This window comes from Saimiri boliviensis, chromosome 6 (assembly GCF_048565385.1).
Source record: "Saimiri boliviensis isolate mSaiBol1 chromosome 6, mSaiBol1.pri, whole genome shotgun sequence".
Lineage (NCBI taxonomy): Eukaryota > Metazoa > Chordata > Mammalia > Primates > Cebidae > Saimiri > Saimiri boliviensis.
In genome coordinates this window covers 80,545,845-80,572,762 of record NC_133454.1, presented here as the reverse complement: position 1 = coordinate 80,572,762, position 26,918 = coordinate 80,545,845, and the positions used below count along the sequence as shown (strand labels likewise).

General features: G+C 38.8%; 1 long non-coding RNA gene across 3 annotated transcripts in view; it reads right to left on the bottom strand.

Annotated features, from left to right (window-relative positions):
• Window positions 1–26,913, bottom strand: part of LOC104652192 (uncharacterized) — a 389,537-nt gene extending 362,624 nt beyond the window's left edge. For all 3 annotated transcript variants that reach the window (XR_012518094.1, XR_012518095.1, XR_012518096.1), the window contains exons 1-2: window positions 26,789–26,913; window positions 663–757 (exon numbers count right to left, since the gene is read on the bottom strand). This is a non-coding gene — a long non-coding RNA (uncharacterized LOC104652192). The remainder of the gene's footprint in view (window positions 1–662; window positions 758–26,788) is intronic.
• Window positions 26,914–26,918: the final 5 nt, after the last annotated feature.

Sequence of the window (26,918 nt, the reverse complement as noted above, 5' to 3'; positions counted from 1 at the left end):
GCCCAGAGAAAGAAGAAATCCAAGGGCTCTAGCCAGTGGAATCCTTTAGCCACACCTGGGACCTATGAGTATAATGGAGAGATGATGGTCATAAGAGACAAACAGACTAGATTCAAGTTCTAGTGTGTGACCTTGAACAAGTCACATCTTCATGAATTTGAGCACTATTAGTATTATAGTATTATTGATTCCAAGACACTAATAATATGGTAAGCATTAAAAATATTATAAAATATTATAAATAATAAATGAGTTTTCTGAGCCAGAAACTATTCTGATTGGCATGTCCAAAGACATTCCTACTTTGGAGGACCCATCTAAGCAAAAGTTACCAATTAACCGAGAAGAAAGAATAGTGTAGTGGAATCAGACCAGACAGGTTTCATCTCACCAGCCACATCCACTTGACTGGCAGTACCTCTCTTAGGCCCTATATTCAAAAAGTTTCTGAGGTCATATTTGAGTTCAAGAGGAAAGAATACCCTGATTAATGGGTACAAGAGGAGGGTCTGGCACCTTGCATGACATCCCTGTTGTTGATGGAAAGTGTTGAGCTTGACAGTTAATTCTTAGAGGAAGGAACATGTATTTACCCTTGCTTCAATAACAAAAAACAACTGCACAATTTCAGTGGCTTAGAAGCACAGATGTGTATTTCTTACCACACAGAGGATCAGGCTGTGGGCTAGACAAAGTCCTCTCCACCTTTCTTCTTATGCCAGGACCGAGGCAGAAGAGTCTGAGTCATGCTCAGCTTCTGGCAGAGAACAGAAACATAAATGGCCAAGCCAAATCAGGCAATCATGTTTACAGCTTCTGCTCAGACATAGCATATGTCATACTGCTAACATTTCATTGGCCAAAGCAAGCCATATGGCTAAGCCCTGAGTCAATGGAAAGAGGAAACAGAATTCATTGGCTAAGAAAAAGGAATTGAATGATTGCACTTAATGTACTCTACCAGTCAGTGTCCGAGAAAGATACTTTTAGTATTAAGATGCTCTGTTTTTTCTTATTTTTTCTACAATACATACATATTAGATATAATACGGCTGGAATTCTTCAGAGAATATGTGGGTTTCATAAATCAAAAATAAAATTCTAAGCTCCCCACCCAACTGAATGTCCCCTGCCCCGCCCTGCCAGCAACCCCCCTGTCTGCTTCCTTGGTGTAATGCCCAACTAAGGGCATTACAAAGTTATCCTGAAAAACTAGTTCAGGTCATGATGGGTAGAGAAGGCCAGACATGCCTCATTATCCCCTCTTCCCTTTGGAATTCAGGCACAACTGACCAGCATTAATAGTCTATGGAATACCGATAAAGTTGGTGAATAGGTATCTTCTAGGATAGCAATTTCAACAGGAAGCCAAGCACTATTAAAATTATAAAATCAATATTTATCAAGTACCTACAAGGCACTAGGTACCATGTCAGGCAGTATAGGTATAATTTTGTACAACAAGAGACATGGTTTTTGCACTCATGGAGCTAGGTTGAATGGTAGAAACAGACCACAATCAAATCTTAAATGGATGCTGAAACTTCTTTCAATCCAAGAACACTTTCCCAGCATTCACATTCAAAACAAGTAGGTCTCATCTTCTTCTCCCTCTTCAAATTTATTGCCCCAATACCTGCCTGTAAACCTAACAGATAATCTACCTTCCTGCTTCATTTTTTAAAATAAGTAATTAACAGATCTCCCACATCATCTCACCAACAAAATCCTAACCTTCTCATTCAGTACATATTTTCTTTGCTTGCTTAAATATCCCTGTCCCATCTAAAGTCCATCCCCTCTGGCATTCTCAGTCTTTTCTCCTGCAATTGTCCCATTTCTCTCCACATTCATTCTCTCTCTCTCTCTCTCTCTCTCTCTCTCTCTCTCTCTCTCTCTCTTTCTCTCTCTCTCTCCCCTAGATTATTTGTATTGTTACACAAACATGTCATAGTTAAGGAAGTGGAGGGGAACACCATTTCCCTCTCCAAGGAAAATCTGGAAACGAATGGTTTTAGACTTTGATGTCACAGTGACCATGGAGCCCTTGTGGCATTTAATGGAAGCCAGGGTTACTAATTATATTCTACCTGATTTTAAAAAGGAGAACTTCTTTAAACCTCACAATCTCCTCCAACTATTGTGAACTACTCAAACCCACTACAGGAAAACTTCTTGGTAGAGTTAAATACAAACACCATCTCCATCCCATCATCTCACAATCTCTTCTCAGCCCACTCCAATCAAGTTTCTGCCCCCATCACTTACCAGAAACTGTTCCTTTTTTAAAAATGTAACTTTTATTTTAAGTTCAGGGGTACGTGTGCAGGCTTGTTATGTAAACTTGTATCATAGAGGTTTGTTGTACACGTTATTTCATCATCCAGGTATTAAGCCTAGTATGTAATAGTTATTCTTTCTGATCCTCTCCCTCTTCCCAACCTCTACCCTCAAGTAGCCCTAAAGTCTGTTTTTCCCCTCTGTGTATCCATGAGTTCTCATCATTTAGCTCCCACTTATAAGTGAGAACATGCAATGTTTGGTTTTCTGTTTCTGTGTTAGTTTGCTAAGGATAATGGCCTCCAGCTTCATCCATATTCCTGCAAAGGACATGATCTCATTCATTCTTTTTTATGGCTACATAGTATTCCGTGGTATATATGTATGTACCATATTTTCTTTATCCAGTCTCACTGATGGGCATTTAGGTTGATTCCATGTCTTTGCTATTGTGAATAGTTGCTGCAATGAACATACACATACATGTATTTTTATGATAGAGCAACTTACATTCCTTTGGGCATATACCAGTAATGGTATTGCTGGGTCAAATGATATTTCTATTCTTAGGTCTTTGAGGAATTGCCACACTGTCTTACACAATGGTTGAACTAATTTACATTCCCACCAACAGCATATAAGCTTTCCCTTTTCTCTGCAACCTCACCAGCATCTGTTATTTTTTGACTTTTTAATAATAACTATTCTGACTAGTGTGAGATGATGTCTCACTGTGGTTGGATTTGCATTTCTCTAATGATCAGTGATGTTGACCATTTTTCTATATGCTTGTTGGACACATGTATGCCTTCTTTTGAAAAGTGTCTGTTCATGTCCTTTGCTCACTTCTTAATGAAGTTGTTTATTTTTTCTTGCAAATTTAAGTTCTTTATAGATGCTGCATATTAGACCTTTGTCAGATGCATAGTTTGCAAAAATTTTCTCTCATTCTGTGGTTGTCTGTTTACATCAGAGACTGCTCTTTTCAAATATTGCCAAGGCAGTGGTTACTTCTTGGTCTTCATCCTACTTGAAGTCTCACAACATTTGATCCAACTAACTAATCCTTCCTTCTTGAAAGGTTGTCTAAACTAAAATAGGTATCTCAGGCTTAAATAAAAATAAAAATAAAAAATTTTGATTTATTTTCCTCCATCAAGGAACTAGCCAAACAAACATCAAACAAAAAGACCTGTTACTCCTCCTCTTTGAACTGTCTTTGCAAAATTATGACTGAGACAGTGAAAGAGATCTAACCTGACTCCATCTTGCTACTAACCTTTAAGCTGTCCTTGCTCATTTCTGGGCGTAGGCTGAACTAACTTTGGGAAGAACTTAGTTTATAGTTTAAAACAAAGATGATAACAGCCCTTTCCCAAAACAAACCTCCTTCTTGACTGGGGACTAGACTGCCCATGAAGGACTAACACATTCGCCACAAGATCAGAAATTATGGTTTAGCCACCATGGCACATGTATACCTATGTAACAAACCTGCACGTTCTGCACATATACCCCAGAACTTAAAGTATAAAAAAGAAAGAAAGAAAGAAAGAAATTATGGTTTAGGAGTCATGCAGCTGGAGACTACAAGATTCAGACCCTCCCTAAATTGCTCCTAAGATCAGTGCTTGGGATATTTTGCAGACCCTGCACTCGATAGATCAGCTGGCACCACCCAGATCAATAAACTGGATCATCTGATCTTGTAGCCCCCACCCAGGAACTGACTCAGTGCAGGAAGACAGCTTTGACTCCCTATGATTTCATCTCTGACCTGAACAATCAGTACTCCTGGCTCACTGGTTTCCCCCAACCCACCAAGTTGTCCTTAAAAACTCTGATCCTTAGAAACTCTGTCCTTAAAAACTTCGATCCTCTGATCCTTGGGGAGACTGATTTGAGTAATAATAAAACTCCAGTCGCCTGCACAGTCAGTTTTACTCTTTCTCTATTGAAATTCCCGTCCTGATAAATGGGCTCTGTCTAGGCAGCGTACAAAGTGAACCCACTGGGCAGTTACACTCTCCTTGTATGAGAAAATACTACACAAGTAAAACAAAAAAACTAAACAAAACAAACAAACAAAAATAACCAAGAGTCATCCCTGAGTCATCTCCCTTATTACCTACAGAAACTCATCAGTAAGTTCTAGCCACTCTATATACAAAATATATCTTAAAATCCTACACTTCTCTAATCTTCACTATTGTCCCTCTGGTCTAAGCCATCAACATCTCTTGCCTGCACTATAGAAAACGCCTCGCCTCTCTCCCTACCTGTCTATTAGCCATTCTTCAAACAGTCCACAGAGTGATCTTCTTAAAATGTAAATCTCATGCTTAAAATCCTCCATTAAATATTTATACCATTGGCAATAAAATCCACATTCTTATTTTATGAAGCCTTACATGAGCTGACCCTTGCCCACTTCTCTGATCCCCTTGATACCACTGATAGCCACACTAGCCTTCTTTCCATCCTTTAAATACCAATCTCATTCATACATTTTTGTGCGGCAAATGTTAAGGAATTTATGGCATAAAAGATATGCTTAAAGTAGATGTTAGTGGGCAATTAGATGGGTTGAATATCCACAAGATACTACTTTATATTAGAAAACACCCCTGAACAGAAAGACAAAGAAAGATATTATATATTGGTAAAAGGATCAGTACATCAAGATGCTATAGCAATTGTAAGCGCATATATACCTAACAACAGAGCCCCAAAATATGTAAAGCAAAACTGATAGAATTGAAGGCAGAAATAACAGTTCTACAACAACAGTTGGAGACTTCAACACTCCCACTTTCAATAAAGGATAGAACAATTATTAAGAGATAGACAGGGAAATAAATAAAGGACTTGAATAATACTATAAACCAACTAGACCTAACAGACACATACAGAACACTCTACCCAACTACAACAGAGTACACATTTTCTCAAGTACACATGAACATTCTCTAGTAGACTATGTGCTAGGCCACAAAACAAGTTTCAATAAATTTTGAAAGATTAAATTCTGTTCCACTCTAAACAGGTCTATGCAAATCTACCCCTAAAGGCCAAGAGGCCAAAGAAAGAGGCTAACAAATCCAATTTCTCAGAAAGAAACAGTGTTTTATATATATATATATATATATATATAAACACAAGGTCTCACCTCTCACCCTGTTGTCCAGTCTAGAGTGCTGTGGCATGAACACAGCTCACTTCAGCCTCAAACTCCTAGGTTCAAGTAACCCTCCCGCCTCAGACTCCTGAGTATCTGGGACTACAGGCATGTACTACCACACCCAGCTAATTTTTTTTATTTTTTGGTAGAGACAGGGTCTTGCTATGTTGCCCAGGATGGTCTCAAACTCCTAGCCTCAAGCAATCCTTCAGCCTTGGCCTTCCAAAGTGCTGGAATTACAGGCATAAGCCACTGCTCCCAGCCAGAAAGAAACATTAAAAAGGGATTTACAAACAGAAGCCCTGACTCAGGCAGCCACAAAACAGTAGACCCTTGCACCATGAACCCCCAGACTCAGGGCTTATATACCATAGGGAAAAGGTATATGTGCTTCATATATCTACCAAAAAAAAAATGTGTCATCAAGGTTGCTTTAACCTAAGAGCAGGGTTTATGATAAGTATGTGCTCTTCACAGTAGATAAACTAGGAATCTCAGAGGCATTCCCAGAACTGGAATTAATCAGAAATCAACAGACCAGATTGAAATCCAAAATGGAGTTGCTTTAGCCTCTACAAAATCATATAAAGAATCTTCCCCAACCATAATAGAATGAAACTAGAAATAAATGACATACGGAAATCTGAAAATTCACAACTATGTGGAAATTAAACAACACACTCTTTAGCAATCAATGTGTCAAAGAGGTCATTGGCAAAATTTTGAAAAATCTGCCTCTTTAAGCAATCTAGTAATTATAGTACCTACTACCTTAATATCCTAAAAGCAACAAATGGATGTCTAGGAAATGCTCTGTGTCCCTATACAAATCAGACTGTGCTGCCTAACAAACCATTCTAAAACTGCCATGCAGCAATATTTATTCTCATGTTCACAAGTTTTCAGATAGAATGACAGCCTGCTTCAGGCTGTAGCTTTGTGGAGAAGTTGTGGATAGTCAGGCTGAAAGAGCCACAGCAGGGGCATTTTCTTCTCATGGAAGAGGACAAAAGCTAATGGAGCAATGAGGGGAAGCACATAATTCCTCTTAATGCGTGGGCTCAGATCTTGTATGATATCACTTCTGCCCACATTCCATTGGCCAAAGGAAGTCATACAACCAAGTCCAGCATCAATAGGAAAAGGAAGAATACAACCCTATTATAGGAGTTTGAGGGGAAGAAATGGATATTTTCTGAACAATAATCTACAGTCCTCTTAGAGAAGAACTTTAAAAAATGGTGCTATGGTTACTGCTACAGATGCCAAACAAAAATATCTTGTTATCAACCATGTTGGTTATAAGTGAGTAAAACTCATCTTCTTATTGTATTTGTAACTACTAAGAGCCATTTAGAAATGTCAGATTCTTCAAAGCCATTTTACCCAGATTCAATCAACAAATATTCAACTCACTAATTTTTTTTCTTAGCTGAGCAGCATTATCAGCTCAAAAAAACCTTTTGCTTCAATATAATTTATTTTCTCGTACTAGATAAGAGCTTTTTAAAATGTCTGCAGAACATATCAAAGCACCAGAAGTGGATCTGACACCATCAATAGGAACTGAATTAATATACCTTTTCTGAAAATCTTCCTAAAAGAAAAATCTCTCTAACATCTGGATTTTAGACTTCTCGTAGAAAATTTCAACTGTTCGAAAGAATCTTTGTGAATTTTATCACTACTAAAGTCAAAAGTATCCAATGCAAATAAAATATAGGTCTAATTTTTCCTGGCCTTGAAGACCTTGATATGTTCCTAATAACTGCAACCAAAAGGAATAATAATAAGCTCATCGTGAATGATGACCTTATCTTGAATTCTGCATTAGTCAGTTAATGACACGTGGCCTCCTCTCAATGCTACAACTGTCCTTCCAATAGCTGTCCCACAAAGATTTTCATCTATTTGTTTGATTTCAAACTTGGTGAAAAGAAAGATATTTTTATCTTAATTTCATATCAGAAAACATGAAATAAGTCATGAAAACACACTGAAAAAGATAGATCTTTTTTAAACAGGACCATAAGAGCTAGTCTCAATCCCTGTTGTCAAATTCAGTGAGGGATTGTTTAGAATAAAAACAGTGCATTGCTCTGGGATTGAGCCAACTAGAAAGACTGATACACCATGACATCTCTGGCTTGTATAACCTCCCTGTCCTTGATGTGAACTCTGAAGAGAAGCAGCACAGCCAAAGTTGACAGTGAGGTGAAGTGTGCACTTCCAAGTCATAAAGTACCTAAAACCTCACTATTCAAGTCAACTAGTTGGAAGAAAGATCCATCCTAACTAGTGGAAAGTCCAAATTCCCATTATTTCCAAATACAAGAAATACTTTTGGATTTAAGAAAATGACAAATGCAATCAAAGTGTTTCTACTTCTTCCAAAAATGCCATTGAAATAATAAAGACATAAAAAGAAAAAAATATAGTAATACTAAAAAAATCAGGAAGAATGCTATGACCCCAAATAAATGTTGAATTTCTAGAAGATATGAAACAGGCAGGACAAATCTAATTCTTCATATATATTTTTTAACATATGTCTAAGTATAAATATTTGATTAATTGAGCAAACTGTCAAAAAGACAGTTAGTGCCAAGGGTGAGCACTCAACACAGGCAGAAGAGCGTAAGGAAGTAAGTAGACAGGTTTCACCGAAAAACCTATAGAAAAAAAAAAATCAGACTTAGCACAGCAAGAACATAAAAAGTAGACTGGGGAAAGCCCAAGAGTATTACATTAAAAGACTTAAATTTTAGAATTGTGTCACTGTCTCATATGGTAGGCCTATAGACCAGTACTTCTAAATGTGTGAGGGCTGTGAGATAAAAACTATTTTCAAAGTAATACTAAGCTGTTATTTGCCTTTTTCACTGTATTGACATTTGTTCTGATAATGCAAAAAAAAAAAAATTGTGGGTGCAAAAGTAATTGCACCAACCTAATATAACAGAATAACTAAGCCTAGATGATTTATAAGAAGCAGAAATTAATTATCTCACAATTCTGAAGGCTGATCAAGGCACTGGCAGGTGAAGGCCCAGTTTCTCTGCTTCCAAAATGGCACCTGAGTGCTGTGTCCCCTGGAGGGGAGGAAGGCCAGGTCCTCACACAGCAGAATAGCAGAAATGAGAGAACGCTACTTTCATTCCTGTGAGCCCTTTGATAACAGCATTAATCCATACACCTCCCAATACTGTTGCCTTAGGCATTAAATCTAGACTATTTGGTAAATGCCCTCATATCAATATATTAATCCTGAGACAAAATTATATTCTGTTCCTTTTAGCCTACCCTTGGAATCTATTCTCACACCTATTTTCTTGGTTTCCACTATAGGAATTATCAAAATCTTGCTTTTTCTTTCTTTTTTTTTTTTTTAAGTATAGGCAATTTCTCCCCAGGGTTGAATCTGCATTTGTTCTGTTTGAGCATGCTGAGATCTAGCTCAAGTTTAAGTCTAGACTAAAAGGTAATCAGCAATGGGGATGGGTCTTGAGGATAATAAGTATCTCTTTTAAGGCAACTGCTTCAGATGAAGTGATTACAGAGTTTTCAAGAAGGAAAGGTCAATCTTCTCTGTTATAAGAGGGGCTGCTTCTGCTTATTCATAGACTTGGGCATTTAGCTTCATCCAAGTCCAACCGATGTCTTAGAATCCCACTTGCTCCCAGTGCCCTGATTGTTACATAAATGATATGATGAGTCTCTGAATTTAATTTCCATTTTAATTTTGCAACACACCTAGTTATATTTTTAATAATGTTGATCTTATAGATATAAGAAATCAGAAACTTTTTTCAAAGTTGCCATAAAAGTTCCCTGTCTGAATTTGACTTGAGCTTAAAATTCAAAGCCTTTGTCATTTTCTGTCTGTAAGGTTTCCAGTACAGTCATAAGATGTCATCCCACCCACAGTCCTTATTGTCATCTGTACTACCACAATGGTAAAATGCAATAGCCACTTGATCCCTAAAGGCAACTACTTCAATAGGTACTTCTTCACAAGAAACCATAAATGATAACTTTAATTAATCATCATCCTACTTATGTTATAGATTACCAGAATCTTATTTTTTCATTGACAAGGAACTAAGCACTTCATTCAAGGTCAGAGACATCTACAAATTAATCTCAGAATTTTTAGAGAAGTAGAAAGAATGAATATACTATTTTCAATATTAAATGGTTCTGAGCTGGCATACAAATGAGCAGGCCCTCATTATGTCAGAGTCCAGTCAGAAAAACAAACAAACAAAAAAAGCTATGTATTTCAATGGAAAAAACTTATTTATTACAGGGAAATTGGTTATACAGGCACTAGAGGGCTGAAAAAGCAAAATGCAAAAGCTGAAAAAGCAAAAAGTCATCTAGAAATAATAACTTCAGGAAGCAGATACCACCTCTAGGGCTGGAGGAACAAAACAAAAAAAATGAAGTAGCCAGAACATAGAAGCCCAGAATTGCAACCACAACCTTTGTGGAAGGTAGAGTCATCTGGCTGCTGTTGGTAATCTCTGAGAAGGTGCAGGGGGAATCACTGAGGCTGATTCCAGTAGTGCTGAAAGAAGCTGAAGGTTAGAACCAACAGCAACTGCTGGGGGAAGCACCACAGCAGGTGAAGAAACATTGCTGGTCCTGTAAGCAACACTAACAAAAACAACAACAACCAAAAAAACGGGAAGCATGGTCTCCTCTCCTTCTGCCTCCCAGTCTTTCTCTAGTGACCTCTATTGGCAGAACCTAACAGGAAGCAAGCTTACAAAGATGTCTGAGAAACATCTAGCAACATCATTACAGGGACGTTTTAGATAGAACCAGAAATGGCTCTAATAGCTTGCTGGAATGACTAAATTTTTGACTCAGTGATGGCCTACATTCAATGAAGATTAAATACTTATTTCTAATTTTAAAAAGAGAAACTTCTCACAAAGAATTACTAGAAGCCTACATAAAATACCATGCTTTCATGAAAAAACACTGGAAGCATTCTCATTAAAGTCAGGAAGGAGACAAGGATACCCGCTGTGTCATCTTCATATAAGTTGTAGACAATGAAATTTGATAAGAAAAGTAATTAAGAGGTACCAATATGAGAAAGGGAAATATTATTTACAGCTGAAATACTAGAACTAAAAAGATATTTAGTAAAGTATGGGCAAATACAAGATCAACATACAAATTTGTGGAAATATACAACCCTCCTAGATTTAATCAGAAACAGAAACCTGGAACAGACCAATAACAAGCAGTAACAATGAATCAGTAATTTTTTTTAATTGCCAACAAAAAAAGGTCCAGTACTAGATGGATTCACAGTTGAATTCTATGAGACATTCAAAGAAGAATTAGCACCAATACTACAGAAACTATTCCAAAAGTAGAGGTAATCCTCGTTCAATCACTCTGTGAAGCCAGTATCACCCAAATACCAAAACCAGGAAAGGAGTTAACAACAACAAAAAAAACCAAAGACCAATATTTCTGATGAACATAGATTCAAAAATCCCCCCCCCCCAAAAAAAAGTAGCTAACCAAATCCAATCACATATCAAAAGATAATACATCATGATCATGGGGGTTTCATACCAGAGATGCAGGAATGGTTTAACACATACAAGTCAGTAAATGTGATACATCACATAAACAGAATTAAAAACAAAAATCATATTATTATCTCCATAGAGGCAGAAAATGCATTTTACCCAGTATTACTTTATGACAAAAACTCTCAACAAAATTGGCACAGAAGGGGCATAACTCAACGTAAAAGAGCCATATATGATAGGCTCACACCCAACATAATACTGAATGGAGAAAAGTTGAAGGCACTCCCCCTGAAAACTGGAACAAGACAAAGATGCCACTTTCACCACTTCTATTCAACATACTCTTGGAAGGCCTGGACAGATAAATCAGACAAGAGAAAGAAATAAAGGGCATCCAAATTGAAATACAGGATATCAAACCGTTGCTGTTCACCAACAACATGATCATGTAACTAGAAACTCCTAAAGACTCTTAGATCTGATAAATGAATTCTGTAAAGTCTCAGGATACAAAGTCAATGTACACAAAGCAGTAGCACTGCTATACACTAGCAACCAAGCTGAGAATCAAATCAAGAACTCAATACCTTTTAAAACAGCTGCAAAATAAAATAAAATACTCCGGAATATACTTAACCAAGGAGGTGAAAGATCTGTACAAGGAAAACTACAAAACATTGCTGAAGGAACTCATAGATGACATAAACAAATGGAAACACATCCCATACTCATGGATGGGTAGAATCAATATCGTGAAAACGACCATACTTCCCAAAGCAATCTACAGATTCACTGTAATTCCCACCAAAATGCTATCATCACTCTTCACAAAACTAGAAAAAACAATTCTAAAATTCATGTGGCACCAAAAGAGAGCCCACACAGGCAAAGCAATACTAAGCAAAAAGAACAAATCTGGAGGCATCACATTGTCCAACTTCAAATTATACTATGAGGCTACAGTTACCAAAACAGCATGTTACTGGCATAAAAATAGGCATGTACACCAATGGAACAGAATAGAGAATCCAAAAATAAGACCAAATGTTCACAGCCAACTGATCTTTGACAAAGCATACAGAAATATCAACTGAGGAAAGGACACCCTATTCAACAAATGGAGCTGGGAAAACTGGCATGCCACCTGTAGAAGAATGAAACTGAATCTTCATCTCTCACCTTATACAAAAATCAACTCAAGATGGAACAAAGATTTAAATCTAAGACCTGAAACCATAAAAATTCTAGAGGATAATATTAGAAAAACTCTTCTAGACATTGGCTTAGGCAAAGAGTTCATGACTAAGATCCCAAAAGCAAATGCAACAAAACAAGAATAAATAAATGGGACCTAATTAAACAAAAAGTTTCTGCACAGCAAAAGAAATAATCAACAGAGTAACCAGACAACCCACAGAGTGGGAGAAAGTATTTGCAAACTATGCATCAAACAAAGGATTAGTATCCAGAATCTATAAGGTACTCAAACAAAGAAAAATTAATAATAATAATCCTATTGAAAAATGGGCAAGGAACATGAATAGAAAATTCTCAAAAGAATATATACAGACTGGGAATGATAGCCTGTAATCCTAGCACTTCTGGAGGCTGAGGTAGGCGAATCACTTTGAGCTCAGGAATTCAAGACCAGCCTGGGAAACATGGTGAAAACCTGTCTGTACAAAAATGAGCCAAGTATGGTGGCTGATACATACATGTAGTCCCATCTACTCAGGAGGCTGAGGCTGGAGGATCACTTGAGCCCAGAAAGCAGAAGTTGCACTGAGCTGAGATCCCACCACTGCACTCCAGCCTGGGGAACAGAGAAAGACCCTGTCTCAAAAAAAAAAAAAAAAAAAAAAGGCTGGGCGCGGTGGCTCATGCCTGTAATTCCAGCACTTTGGGAGGCCAAGGCGGGCAGATCACGAGGTCAAGAAATTGAGACCATCCTGGCTAACACCATGAAACCCCATCTCTACTAAAAATACAAAAAAAAAAAAAAAAAAAATTAGCCGCGCATGGTGTCACGCACTTTTAGTCCCAGCTACTCGGGAGGCTAAGGCAGGAGAATCACTTGAACCTGGGAGGCAGAGGTTGTGGTGAGCCAAGATTTCACCACTGCACTCCAGCCTGGGCGACAGAGCTAGACTCCATCTCAAGGGAAAAAAAAAAAAAAGAGGCTATACAGTCACTAAACACATAAAAAAATGGTCAACATCACTAATCATCAGGGAAAAGCAAATTAAAACCACAATGAAATACTACTTTAATCCTGCAAGAATGGCCATAATTAAAAAGTCAAAAATTAATAGATGTTGGTGTGGATGTGGTGAAAAGGGAACACTTGTACAATGCTGGTGGGTTATAACCATTATGGAAAACAGTATGGAAATTCCTTAAAGAACTAAAAGTAGAACTACCATTCAATCCAGCAATCCCACTACTAGGTATCTACTCAAAGGAAAAGAAGTCATTACATGAAAAAGACATGTGTACACACATGTTGATAGCAACACAACTCACAATTGCAAAAATGTGGAACCAACCTAAGTATCCATCAACCAATGAGTAGATAAAGAAAAGACAGTGTATATGTACACCATGGAATACTACACAATCATAAAAAAATAAAATAATGTCTTTTCAGCAACTTGGATGAAGCTGGAGGTCATTATTCTAAGTAAAGTAACTCAGGAGTGGAAAACTAAATATCGTATGTTCTCATCTGTAAGTGGAGCAGACACAAGCTATGAGGATACAAAGGCATAAGAATAAATTAATAGGCCGGGTACAGTGGCTCATATCTGTAATCCCAGCACTTTGGGAGGCCAAAGCGGGCAGATAATGAGGTCAGGAGTTTCAGACCACTCTGGCCAATATAGTAACACCCTGTCTTTACTAAACACACAAAAATTAGCTGGGCGTGGTAGCATGTGCCTGTAGTCCCAGCTACTCTGAAGTCTGAGGCAGAAGAATCTCTTAAACCCAGGAGGTAGAGGTTGCAGTGAGCTGCGATCATACCATTGCACTCCAGCCTGGCAACAGAGTGAGACTCCATCTTGAAAGAAAAGAATGAATTAATAGACTTTGGGGATTTGGGGTGGAGGAAAGGAGGGAGGGGAATAAAAACTGCATATTGTGTACAATGTACACTACTCAGGTGGCAGGCACACCAAATCCCAGAAATCACCGCTAAAGAACTTACCCTATACTCCAAAAACTAATGAAATTTTTAAAAACTAAAACTTTTTTAAAAAGATCAACAGACAAAATTCAGTAACTAGGGACTTTCATCTGCCCATACTGGCAGAGTACCTTGGTTATACTAACCCTTTTTTAGATAAAATAGTAAAATCTGGAAAAAAAATTAAAATTATTTAAAGGCACTGGAGGCCGGGTATGGTGGCTCATGCCTGTAATCCCAGCACTTTGGGAGTCTAAGGTGGGCAGATCACCTGAGGTCAGGAGTTCAAGATCAGTCTGGCCAACATGGTGGGAAACACTGTCTTTACTAGAAATACAAAAAACTTAGCCAAGTATGGTGATGCATGCAAATAATTCCAGCTACTAGGGAGGCTGAGACATGAGGATTGCTTGAACCCGGGAGGCAGGGTTGCACTGAGCAGAGATCGTGCCATTGCACTCCAGCCTGAGCAACAGTGTGAGACTTCATCTCAAAAAACAATAATAATAAAATAAAATAAAGTGCCTGACAGACAAATAAGTGCTTAATAAGGTGACAAGGGGGGTTGCTTGAGGCCAAGAGTTGGAGACCAGCCTGGGCAACATAGCAAGACCCCATCTCTATGAAAAATAAAAACTTATCCAGGCATGGTGGTGTGTGCCCATAGTCCTAGCTACTTGGGGGACTGAGGCAGAAGGATCCCTTGAGCCCAGGAGTTTGAGGCTGCAGTGAACTATGATCACACCACTGCACTCCAGCCTGGGTGATAAAGATAGACCCTGTCTCAAACCACACACACACACACACACACACACGCACGCACAAACACAAAACATGAAAAAGAAAGGAAACATGATACCTCCAAAGGAACACAATAATTCTCTGGGAACAGTTCTGAAAGAAAAGGAAATTTATGAAATGCTTGAAGAATTTAAAATGATCATATTAGAGAAACTCAGTGAGTTACAAAAGAATACAGGTAAAAAATACAAAGAAATCAAGGAAACAATTGTGATCTGAATGAAAAATTCAACAATGCAATAGATATAATTTAAGAAACACCAGTCAGGCGCAGTGGCTCACCCCTGTAATCCCAGCACTTTGGGAGCCCCAGGCAAGCGGATCACCTGAGGTTGGGAGCTCAAGATCAGCCTGACCAACATGGAGAAACCCCGTCTCTACTAAAAATACAAATCACTCCTGTAATCCCAGCAACTCAGGAGGCTGAGGCAAGAGAATCGCTTGAACACGGGAGGCAGAGGCTGCGGTGAGCCGAGATCGTGACACTGCACTCCAGCCTGGGCAACAAGAGCAAAACTCTGTCTCACAAAAAAGAAAAAAAAGAAAGAAAGAAAGAAAGAAAAAAGAGAAAGAAAAAAACAGAAATCCTGGAACTGAAGAATTCAATGAATAAAACAAAAAATACAATAGACAACTTCAACAGTAGACCAGATTAGGCATAAGAAATAATTTCTGGGTACACTGGTGCATGCCTGTAATCCCAACACTTTGGTAGACTAAGGTGGAAGGATCACTTGAGGTAAGGAGCTTGAGACCAGCCTAACCAACATGGTGAAACCATGTCTCTACTAAAAATACAAAAATTAGCCAGGTGTGGTGGCACACACCTGTAGTCCCAGCCACTCAGGAGGCTGGGGCAGAAGAATCACTTGAACCCAGGAGGTGGGGGGTGCAGTGAGCCGAAACTGTGCCATTGCACTCTAGCCTGGGTGACAGAGTGTGACTCCATCTCAGAAAAAGAAAAAGAAAAAAAGAAAGAAAAGAAAGAAGGGGAGAGAGAGAAAGAAAGAAAGAAAGAACTCACTACTATAAAAATGCCAACTCTTCTATATTTAATCTATAATTCTTAACCAAAATCCCAATGTTATTATTTATAGAACCTAAAAAGCTCATTCTAATGTTATCATTGAAGAAAAAATGTACAGGATTTTGCCCTGAAATTTGGGGGGAAAAAGAATGAGAGAAAATGTTCTGTATCTGATATCAAGATAGATTATGCAGCTGCAGAAAATAGTAAAAATTAAATAATGCAATATTAATACAGAATTGGGCAAATGGCTCTGTCTAGAAATAGAATCAAGAATTACGAACGTTTGATATTTTTGAAAGATGGGATTAAAATGAACTAATTAATGTATCTGAAGCAACTGTCTAAACATTTGGGAAAATAATAAAGTAGGTTCTTTTCTCATAGCTATTCAGAATACACCTCACAAGGATTAAAGAGCACTTGATGCTTTTAAAAATAACAGAAAAAATATGAGGACACTATTTTATAATCTTAGGGTAGAGGTGGTGGAAGAATTTCCTTCTTATGAAGACACAAATCCCAAAAGTCATAACTGTGTGAGGCAGAGTAGCAAATGTCTGCCTCTGGCTAGACACACAGTCCACCCTTGCTGTGAAGAACCATGTTTGCTCACTCTGCTTGTCAGCATAACTTCCCAAACCCCTGACTCAGTGACTGAGCTCAGCTCTCTGAAAAAATGCTTGAAGATCATAAGCAGGATAGAGCACAGTTTTCCACGTCTGAATCACTGCATTTTTGGAAAAGTTAAGTTCAATGAGTCCTTGTCTTTTCCTGTCCACAAGATAACATCTGACAGGATTTATGAATATGTCTCTGTAATCTATAACCACATGTACTCTCACTCCTGAACTTTGATGCAATTTTGCTCTAACATAACCTCTGAGCACCTTTAGACAACTTCTGAGCACATGCAGAACCTCCACCACCTGTATAGAAGCTGAGGGCTGAAATGCTGCTTTGGAGCAGTCTAACAAGAGACTTTCTGAAAGATTCTCCCAGATTGCAATGCTCAGTAAGACTCTGAATAAAACTAATGTTAATTCTTTAAAAGCCTGACTTCTTTTTTCCTTTAGTTGACAAAGAAAAAGATTGATTTCATAATTTTATTTTTTTTTTTTTGAGACAGGATCTCGCTCTGTCGCCCAGGCTGGAGTGCAGTGGTGCCATCATGTTTCACAGCTGCCTCAAATATCTGGGCTCAAACAACCCTCCCCACTCAGCATCCTAAGTAGCTGAGATTACATGTGTGTACCACCACACTGGGCTTGATGTCATAAATATTAAAAACTTTCTCTTTAGCAAGAAAAAGAAAAAAAATGTAACAGCAAACAGGGAAACATACCTAACCCAGTATTCATAATCAAAATATTTTAAGAGATTTTACAAATCAATAAGACACAGAGCAGCCTGAGCAACATAGTGAGAGATCTCATTTCTATAAAACATAGAAGTAATAAATAAAAATTAGCCAGACATGGTGGCATGCACCTGTAGTCCCAGCTATTTGGGAGGCGGAGGCAAGAGAATCACTGGAGCAAAGGAGTTTGAGGTTGTAGTTAGTCATGACTGCACCACTACACTCCAGCCTTGGTGACAGAGTGAGATCCTGTCAAAAAAAGGAAAAAAAAAAAAAAAAGAAAGAAAGAAAGAGAGAGAGAGAGAAGGGGAGAGAGAGAACGAGAAACAGAAATAGAAACCAAAAATCATCCCATAAGGAAAATGGGAAGGTCTCTGAATAGGCAGTTCACAGAAGAATAAATGTAAATGATTGATAAACTTATGAAAAGATGCTCGACCTCATTAGTAGTCAAGAAAACTAAAATGAGTTTATAATCTGTCACATGGCAAAATTTAGAAAGATTGATACTATACAAAGCAATGTTGAGCATAGGAGAAAGATACCCTTATGTGATATTTATGAAAGTGTACATTGGTAAGGCTTTTTGGGGTACAATTTAATACATATCATTTAGGCCTGAAAGTTTAAGCCACGTTAGAAATCTAACCTACAGAAGTACACACATAGATGTGCAAAGGTGTATATAAGGACATTCATTGTGACATTGTTTCTACTGTTAAAAGATTAGAAACAACTCAAAAATCTTTCCATAAGGGAATGATTAAATAAATCAGCTGGAAAACTATGCACCTATTACAAAGAAAGAGATTTACATGCTGATATGAAAATTTCTTCTAAGGCCAAAATATTATAAATATTTTATAAATTGTGCAATAATTTATAAAATATATATATCAGTCATATACATTTGTATGTGTACATATACATCTGGATATATAAAAACATATATATATATAACATACATATAAACACAAATAGCTGTGGTTACCTTTGGTTAATGAGGAGAATGGAAAGGGACACAAAATGAGAACTTTTTTATGGTGTGCACGATTCTGCAAGTAAAAAACATTTCTTGTGAAATGTTTGTAATTACAGTTTTGTTTTTTTTTATAGAATACATGCTACATAGGAAGCACTCAAAGCCTCAAAGTAATGATACTCCACAAATTCATAAATTCACTCTGGGTGATAGAGTGAATTTTTTTTTGTTATTGTCAGCGTTCTTATCCTCCACAACTATCAACACTGATATGACTTGCATCATAGAAATTTAAACAAGATTTACAAATAGAAGTTCATTTAATCACAGAGCACACCTTTGAGGCAAGGCTATAATTCCAAAATACAGACATAATAAATGACTTGCCCAGAGTCTCAAACAAGTCAGGAAATGATCCAGAGCCAGGATTCCACTCTGGTACAAATAAATATATATACTGGCTCTCAGCACAGTGCTATAAATAACCCCATCTGCTGGCATTTCAGTCTCTTCCCAAGTAATTGAGTGTTTAAACGACTTTCAAACCTTCACTTTGGCTTTAAAAATTGCCTCTATCTGGCATTCTTTTTAAAGGGGTGGCTTTTAAAAGTTTAACATCAACCTTCCCAAGAAAGTTAAGGGAGTACGATTAGTTTTCACCTTCCATAAGAGGACAACTCTAGAAGAACATAGTGTTTTTCCAAGTGACAGTTTTGACTATATTATTTAGGCAAAGATCAATGACTTAGCAGAAGTACTCTGTAACTGCATTATCCTAATCCTGGAAACTTTCTTAAGAAAAGGAAGTATGAAAAACACTGATCTGAATCAGGAAAACTGACCCAAGCACTGCCTATTCCAAAATCTATATGTAGCATATAATTTTGCATAACTCCATCTATTTCTCTAAACCTCAGATTCCTCATTCCTTGTAAATGGGGATGAGAATACCTCCCTGCTTAATTAAATAAGTTGTCTCAAGTTCCAAATGAGAGAGAGATTGTGAAGGTACTCTGTAAAGTTCCAGATAAATGATTATTAATGGACCAGGTGCAGTGGCTCACACCTGTAATACCAGCACTTTGGGAGACCAAGGTGGGCAGATCACTTGAGCTCAAGAGTTTCATACCAGGCTGGGTGACATGGTGAAACCCTATCTTTACCAAAAATACAAAAAATTAGCCAGCAGTGATGGCAGGCACCTATAGTCCCAGCTACTAGGGAGGCTGAGGTGGGAGAATCACTGGAGGCCAAGAGGCAGAGGTGGCAGTGAGCCAAGATGATGCCTCTACTCTCCAGGCTGGGCAACAGAGTGAGACCCTGTCTCCAAAAAAAATTTTTTTAATTAAATTATTATTGTGTGAAACTTAAGTTCTCAATACAAGTAAACCTCCTGTCCTTCTCCCCAAAAATATGAGAAAGTATCTGATTTCTAATATTCAAGTCTCTCAATTTGGGGCCCAATAATTTGCTTTTTTCTAGACCAATAGTTTCAATTAGTCTAGAAAAGAAGTATATGACATTTATTTGTGAGATGTGTCATTATTTAAAGTAACAAAGTGATTAGCCTTTTATAAATTAAAGAGAATGACACTAGAGATGTTGCAATATCTGCCACAGTTCTTTTCTGAGCAAACTGCCCTCCTTCACCTTCTGCTGTACCTGCTGTATACACCAATTCTGCCTTTTGCTTTGCTTTGTTTTTTTGAGACAAAGTCTCATTCTGTCACCCAGGCTGGAATGCAGTGGTATGATCTCAGCTCACTGCAACCTCCGCCTCCTAGCTTCAAGCAATTCTCCTTCCTCAGCCTCCTAGTAGCTGGGACTACAGACGTGCACCACCACACCCAGGTAATTTTTATATTATTAAGTAGAGATAGGGTTTCACTATGTTGGCCAAGCTGGTGTCGAACTCCTGAGTTCAGGTGATCTGCCTGCCTTGGCCTCCCAAAGTGCTGAGATTATAGGTGTGAGCCACTGCACCTAGCATTTTTTTTATTTTATATATATATATATATATATATATATATATATATATATATAGAGAGAGAGAGAGAGAGAGAGAGAGAGACTTGCTCTGTTACCTAGGCAGGAGTGCAATAGCGTGATCTCAGCTCATTGCAAACTCCACCTCCTGGGTTCAAATGATTCTCCTGCCTCAGCTTCTGGAGTATCTGGGATTACAGGCTTGCACCATCATGCCCAACTAATTTTTGTGTATTCCTGCTCTTTTTTTAACCACAACCAGATCTAGATTAAAAGGTGGGCAGTTGGGGAATTGCCCAAATCATTTATCTGTAAGGGGCACTGAAATATCACTGGAATAATCAGTAACCATAGAGCCAATTAACATTTGCATAGGCAAACTCTTACACAAGTAGAGAAATATAAATTTTTTTCCTGCTTCAGGGAAGTGGAAACTAAAAACAATAGTATTAATCTTTCAACCTAAATAACAAACAGAGGGAGGCTTTCTGGAAGAAAATGATGTTTATTTGGGAATAAAGCATTGCAGTGGGAATATGTGTGCCATAGTAAATTATGTGTGCATTCAGGGAGGTAAAGGAAGACAAAGGTTTTTAAATGAAAAAATGTGGAGGATTATAGTAATTATTTTGAGATAATTACCTTTGGCTACAAAGATCAATAACAAAGGTGATACCAGTCCAAGATTGCATAGGGAGTTGCTGGGCAGATGTCCTTGAAGAAGTATTTTTTGTGTAAGATTTTGACAGCCTTTAAGCAAGGTCATGGATTTTGCAAAGTGTGTTGTGACAGTTTTTGTTAGCAGGCATCTGTGCATGAGAATCCTCTCTTAATGGCCTTCCTGGGTTCTACTTGTCTGGTTTTTTTTCCCCCACACTAATGACTCTTGATTCTGACAACTTTCACAAACTTAACAGTTATTGGATTTGTTTTTGTTGCTGTTTGAGACAGGGTCTTGCTATGTTTCCCAGGCTGGTCTTGAACTCCTGAATGGCATAAAATGTTACAAGGGGTTGCATCTTGTTACCAGGGGTTGCATCTGAAGAAGGAGCCAAGAATTTTTTGTTGTTGTTATTGTACATAATACTTTTAGTTCTACTTGAATTTTTAAACTCTATGCTGTATTGCTTGGATAAAAATTAAAATTAAAACAAAATAACAAAAAGAATATCCCAAACTTGGGCCTTTAAGCCAGAACAAGTAAACTACACATCACAAGACCACTAGCTGAAGAGAGGGAGCTCCAGACATTTCTTTCCATACTTGCCTTACTTCCCACCCAGCACTGTCACTGTCTGAAAATTTGTTTTAAAATTTGAAAACAAATTTTAAAAGCAAAACCAGTTTTGGGCCAGTGTAGTGGCTCATGCCTGTAATTCCAGCACTTTGGGAGGTGAAGATGGGCAGATTGCTTGAGCCCAGGAGTTTGAGACCAGCCTGGGCAGCATAGCAAGACTATGTCTCTATAAAAAGAAAAAAAGAAAAGCAAAACCAGTTTAATGAGAATCTTAAATGCCTAGTTAAAGAGATGATCACCCCAATAATTGGATGACTTTGAGTAAAAAAAATGACTTTAGGCTGGGCGCCATAGCTCATACCTGTAATCCTAACACTTTGAGAGGCTGAGACAGGAGGATCACTTGAGCCCAGGAGTTCAAGACTAGCCTAGACAACACGATGAGACCTCATCTCCACAAAAAATACAAAAATTAGCCTCGTATGGTGGTGTGCACCTATAGTCCTAGCTACTTAGGAGGCTGAGGTGGGAGAATCACCTGAGCCCAGGAGGTCGAGGCTGCAGTGAGCCATGATGGTACCACTGCACTCCAGCCTAAGTAACAGTGAAACCCCATCTGAAAGAAAAAAAAAAAAAGACTTTAATGTCTGTATTTTAGGTAAAGTGCTTTTCTGTGTACAGGATAAATTTGAGAGATCGGCTGGTAGCTAGGAGATTGGTTGAGAAAATTAATAGTAAATCTAGATTGATGGCAGAGGAATTGGAGAGAAAAGTTGGTCTAAGAGATTAGAACAATTTTTCTTATTATTATATATTCATTGTTTTTATTACATATTCTTTTATTATTATTTTATATATTTTTTATTTTTATAGAGATGGGGGTCTCACCAAGTTGCCCATTCTTGTCTCAAACTCCTGGGCTCGGGCAATCCTCCTGCCTTGGTCTCCCAAAGTACCAGGATTACAAGCATGAGCCACCATGCCTGCCCAAGGACTTCTTGGTAGCTGATCAGATATGACAGACAAGAAAAGGAAATTTAGTAGATATCTCCCACTTTTCCATCGGCCCACAGTCCCTTCCTTTTAGGCACTGGTCACTCACCCACTCCATGAAATTCTTGTGGCATAGCAAACTCATATCCTCAAAACTGAAGGAAATATGTGTCCCAACAAGTTGGCCATTCAGAGCATTCCTTGACTGACCAGTGTATTTACTTCACAGACATAAGCCAATTTGAACGAAACCTTTCTTCCAATAAAGTTGGGGGAACATGCTTTCTCCATAAGTTTTGGGATGTCAGAGGCTATCACACTGATAGATAGATTGCTTGATAGATAGGGCCTATCAAGCAATACAGTCAGACATGGCTGGGCATGGTGGCTCACACCTGAAATCCCAGCACTTTGGGAGGCTGAAGCAGGAGGATTGCTTGAGTTCAGAAGATCAAGACAGGCCTGGGTAACATGGATAAACCCCATCTTTACAAGAAATACAAAAAAATTAGCCAGGCATGGAGTAGTATATGCCTGTATGTAGTATATGTCCGACACCTGTAGTCCCAGCTACTTGGTGAGGTGGAGGATTGCTTGAGCTCAGGAGGTCAAGGCTGCAGTAAGCCATGATGGACCACTGTATTTCAGCCTGGATAACAAAGTGAAACCCTGTCTCCAAAAAAAAAAAAAAATTAATAATTGACATTAGTTTGTTTATTCATAGGCAAAATACATTGAAACTGTAAAATTGTATTTCACAAGCCTTCAAGCTCAATGTATATCATTAGTCTATTTATAAATCTCACAATTTTTGCATAAAAACATGGACAATCACTTTCACTTATGCTCTGCTATGGTTTAATTAATTCACAAGTGTTAACAGACTAAATATTCTTTAAATATTTAACATTATTTGCATAATCAACTAATCTCATTTTCTTAAGACATTTTAAACTACAATTACAAATATATCTAACATTTAGCCAGTGAAATTTTTATAAACACATAACTCTTGCAAATCTAATACCAATAAACCAATCATACAGGTGGTGAAGAAATTCCCTTAAATGTTTCATACATCTTTAGGGCTGACCAAGCACACAACACCTCAATAATAAGAACTTTCACAAAAATAATGAAACTATTAATTTGCCATCTTTATGTTAAAGGTTCCAAATTGCGGCCAACATGAAGATGCGGCACTCAGATATTCTTTCAAGCAAGGACTCTGCTCTGCTTAGGAGCAGGTAGTATGATTGGCAGATAGCCTCCTGTTGTCGGCTCTTTCAGGGTGTGCCTCAGCTGCAGTCATGCCCTTCCCAGGGCAGCCCATGTCTACTAATTGAGGGAGGAAGGGAGGAGTATATAAAGGTAAGGGGTGATACATTCTGACCTACAATACTGGCTTCATAGTTTTCTCTCTGATCATCTGCTTCTGGAAAACCTAGTGCAACACAAATTAACTCATAAAACCAACATGAATGGAATTGTCATCTCAGATGTCCTACAGCAACTGAGGCTGCAAATTTGGGGTATCAGTCACAATTCTTGTTACTACTTCCAGCCATTATTTGGCTTGAGCCACAGGTTAACAAACTGAGTCTTTTTTTCCCAAGAACTGAGAGAGGTACTGAGTCCTTTTTAATGATGAGGCTCAACTTCCTTACCTAATATATTGCTGTAATCTTATTCACAGTAGTTTTCTGTCTAATGTAAATCAAGTAGGCACATAAACACAGTTTGTAGTTCCCACAACCAGCATCACACCTAATCCAGGTTCTGCCACTAATTAGTTCTTGGAACTGGGGCAAGTTATTTACCTCTTTGTGCTTAATTTCCTTATCTGCAAAATAATATTAATCATCTGATAAAGTTGTTGTGAACAGGAAATACTTAATACATTTAAAAGCGTATAGGCCAGAACTGGTGGCTCATACCTGTAATCCCAACACTTTGGGAGGCCAAGGCAGGTGGATCGTTTGACCCTAAGAGTTAGAGATCAGCCTGGGTAACATGGTGAAACCCCATCCTTACGAAAAAATACAAAAATTAGCCGGACATGGTGGCATGTACCTGTAGTCCCAGCTACTCAGGAAGCTGAGGTGGGAGGATCATTTGAGCACAGGAGGTTGAGGTTGCATGGAGCTGAGAGCGTGCCACTGCACTCCAGGTTGCATGGAGCTGAGAGCCTGCCTCAAAAAAAAAAGCGTATACAATAGCTCCCTGATCTACACTATGTATTCACTAAATGCTAGCTACATATTATTGGTCTGAGTTCTACATTGTCTATTTTTTCTTATCTGTCTCATCAACATTCTATAATTTGATAAAACGATTGCAAAAAAAGTTCTTGTTTCATGAACCTTAATTATCAGACACTTCAGATTTGGGGCCCTGTATTAATCCATTCTCACACTGCTATTAAAAAAAAATCCCCAAAATTGGGTAATTTATAAAGGAAAGAGATTTAATTAACTCAGTTGCCCACGGCTGGGGCAGCCTCAAGAAGTTTTCCAATCATGGAGGAAGGGGAAGCAGGCAGGTCTTACATGGCAGGGCAGGAGAGAGAGCAAGTGAGAATGCAAGAAAAACTACCATTAATAAAACCATCAGATCTTTTAAGAATTCACTCACTATCACAACAGCATGGTAGAAATCATTCTCATAATCCAATCGCTTTAATACCTCCATACGTGGGGATTAAAATTCGAGAAAAGATTTGGGTAGGGACACAGAGCCAAATCTTATCAGGACCTAAGTCCTAAACTTTAGATGAACTTATTTAAACACTATTCTGCCTATCAGTTTAATGTTTTGGGCTTTCCCTCTTTATGAAGATGTAAACTAGATGTGTAAAGACCGGTTTGGGAGCACATACATAAAAGGTTTTTCTAGTATACGAAACATGAAAATATGAGATTATTCCAATATTATTCTGAAGCCAGACAACTCCCGCAATTACAAAATAAAATTCTTTGCCCTTCAAGTAAGACTGTGCCCCCTTCCCAAAAACGATTTATGCATTTATGGTTAAAGTTTAACGAAAATGATTTCATATGAATAATTTAGTAATAATAATGAGTACATATGGACAACTTACTACAAGGTGAGATGATGTCGTAAATGACTTTAAAACATTTGGAACTAAATGTCAGTCCTAGGAAATTGCGCAGTCCTGTAAATCGTGTTATTAAGGATTAGGCTTCTTTCAGCACCTTAGGTACTTGATCAGAAGCATATTTAAGAAAAAGGAAAGCTGCCCTTGCTTTTGACCCCAAGTTGGGAATTTTCTGTCATTGGCGCAGTGCCTGAAAATACGATCCAATCTTCATTTAGTCATTTCTACGGAGTCTGGAAAGGCTAAAATATTGCAAATAATGGGACCCACTCGTACTTTGCCCCCTTAAGAAGCGTATCTATTTCAAGGTGCCTATTTGGAAAAACAGACTCCAGGTCTCCACCACAGATCCAAAATGAAAGCACACAACCCGCAGCCTTTGGCCGTGGTGGTTTTGAAAACAGGGAAGGGCACAGAACCATGGCTTAAAATACCAGAAAGCTGCAGCCCACAAAGAGTATTCCGGGGCGGGTTAGACCTTCCCTGCAGGCAACCGTTCTGTGCAGGCGGCCGGACGTTCCTGCGGGAAGGGCACCACTGTGAGAGGTGCAAAGACATCAAGCGGACTTTCAGCTTCCCAGTGGACGCTTCGGGCCCCTTTCCCTATGCAGTCCTGTACAGCCCACCCCGGGCCACCCAAGAGGTCCGGCGGGATTTGCGCCGGCTCAGCGCCCGCTGGTCGCACTCAGCCCTCTGCACAGGCCGGCCAGGCCCCCAGACACTCCGTCGTCGGGTGTGGGACGGCGAAGGAAAGGGTCAGTTTTCTTCCCGGAGTCCAGTGGAAAACCAAAGAAAGGAGGCGGCGGCTGTGTAAACCGGGCCTGGGGTGCAGCCTCCGGGAACAAAAGAGGTGGCGAATGCACAGCCGCCGGGGCTCTGCGTGCTCCTTTGGGGCCGCTACGAATCCACACGCATCAACCCTGTCCGAGCAAAGCGCCGGAAATGATAAAAATGCAGATTCATGGGTTCCACTCCAGCCCTACAAGATCACCAACAGTATCTGGCAGCACCCAGGAATCTGCCCTCTCAACAAGTGCCCGGGCCGACGGACTATTTAAGTTTGAGAACAATTACTTCATACCCAGCCGCTCAGCTATCACCGGGGAAGCACCGCTGCGGCTGCGGCTGCCGCTGTGGCGGAGGCCGGGCCGCGCCGCAACCGAACATGGTCCTTTCCTGTGGTCCCGCCCCGCTGCTCAGCGCGGATTGGT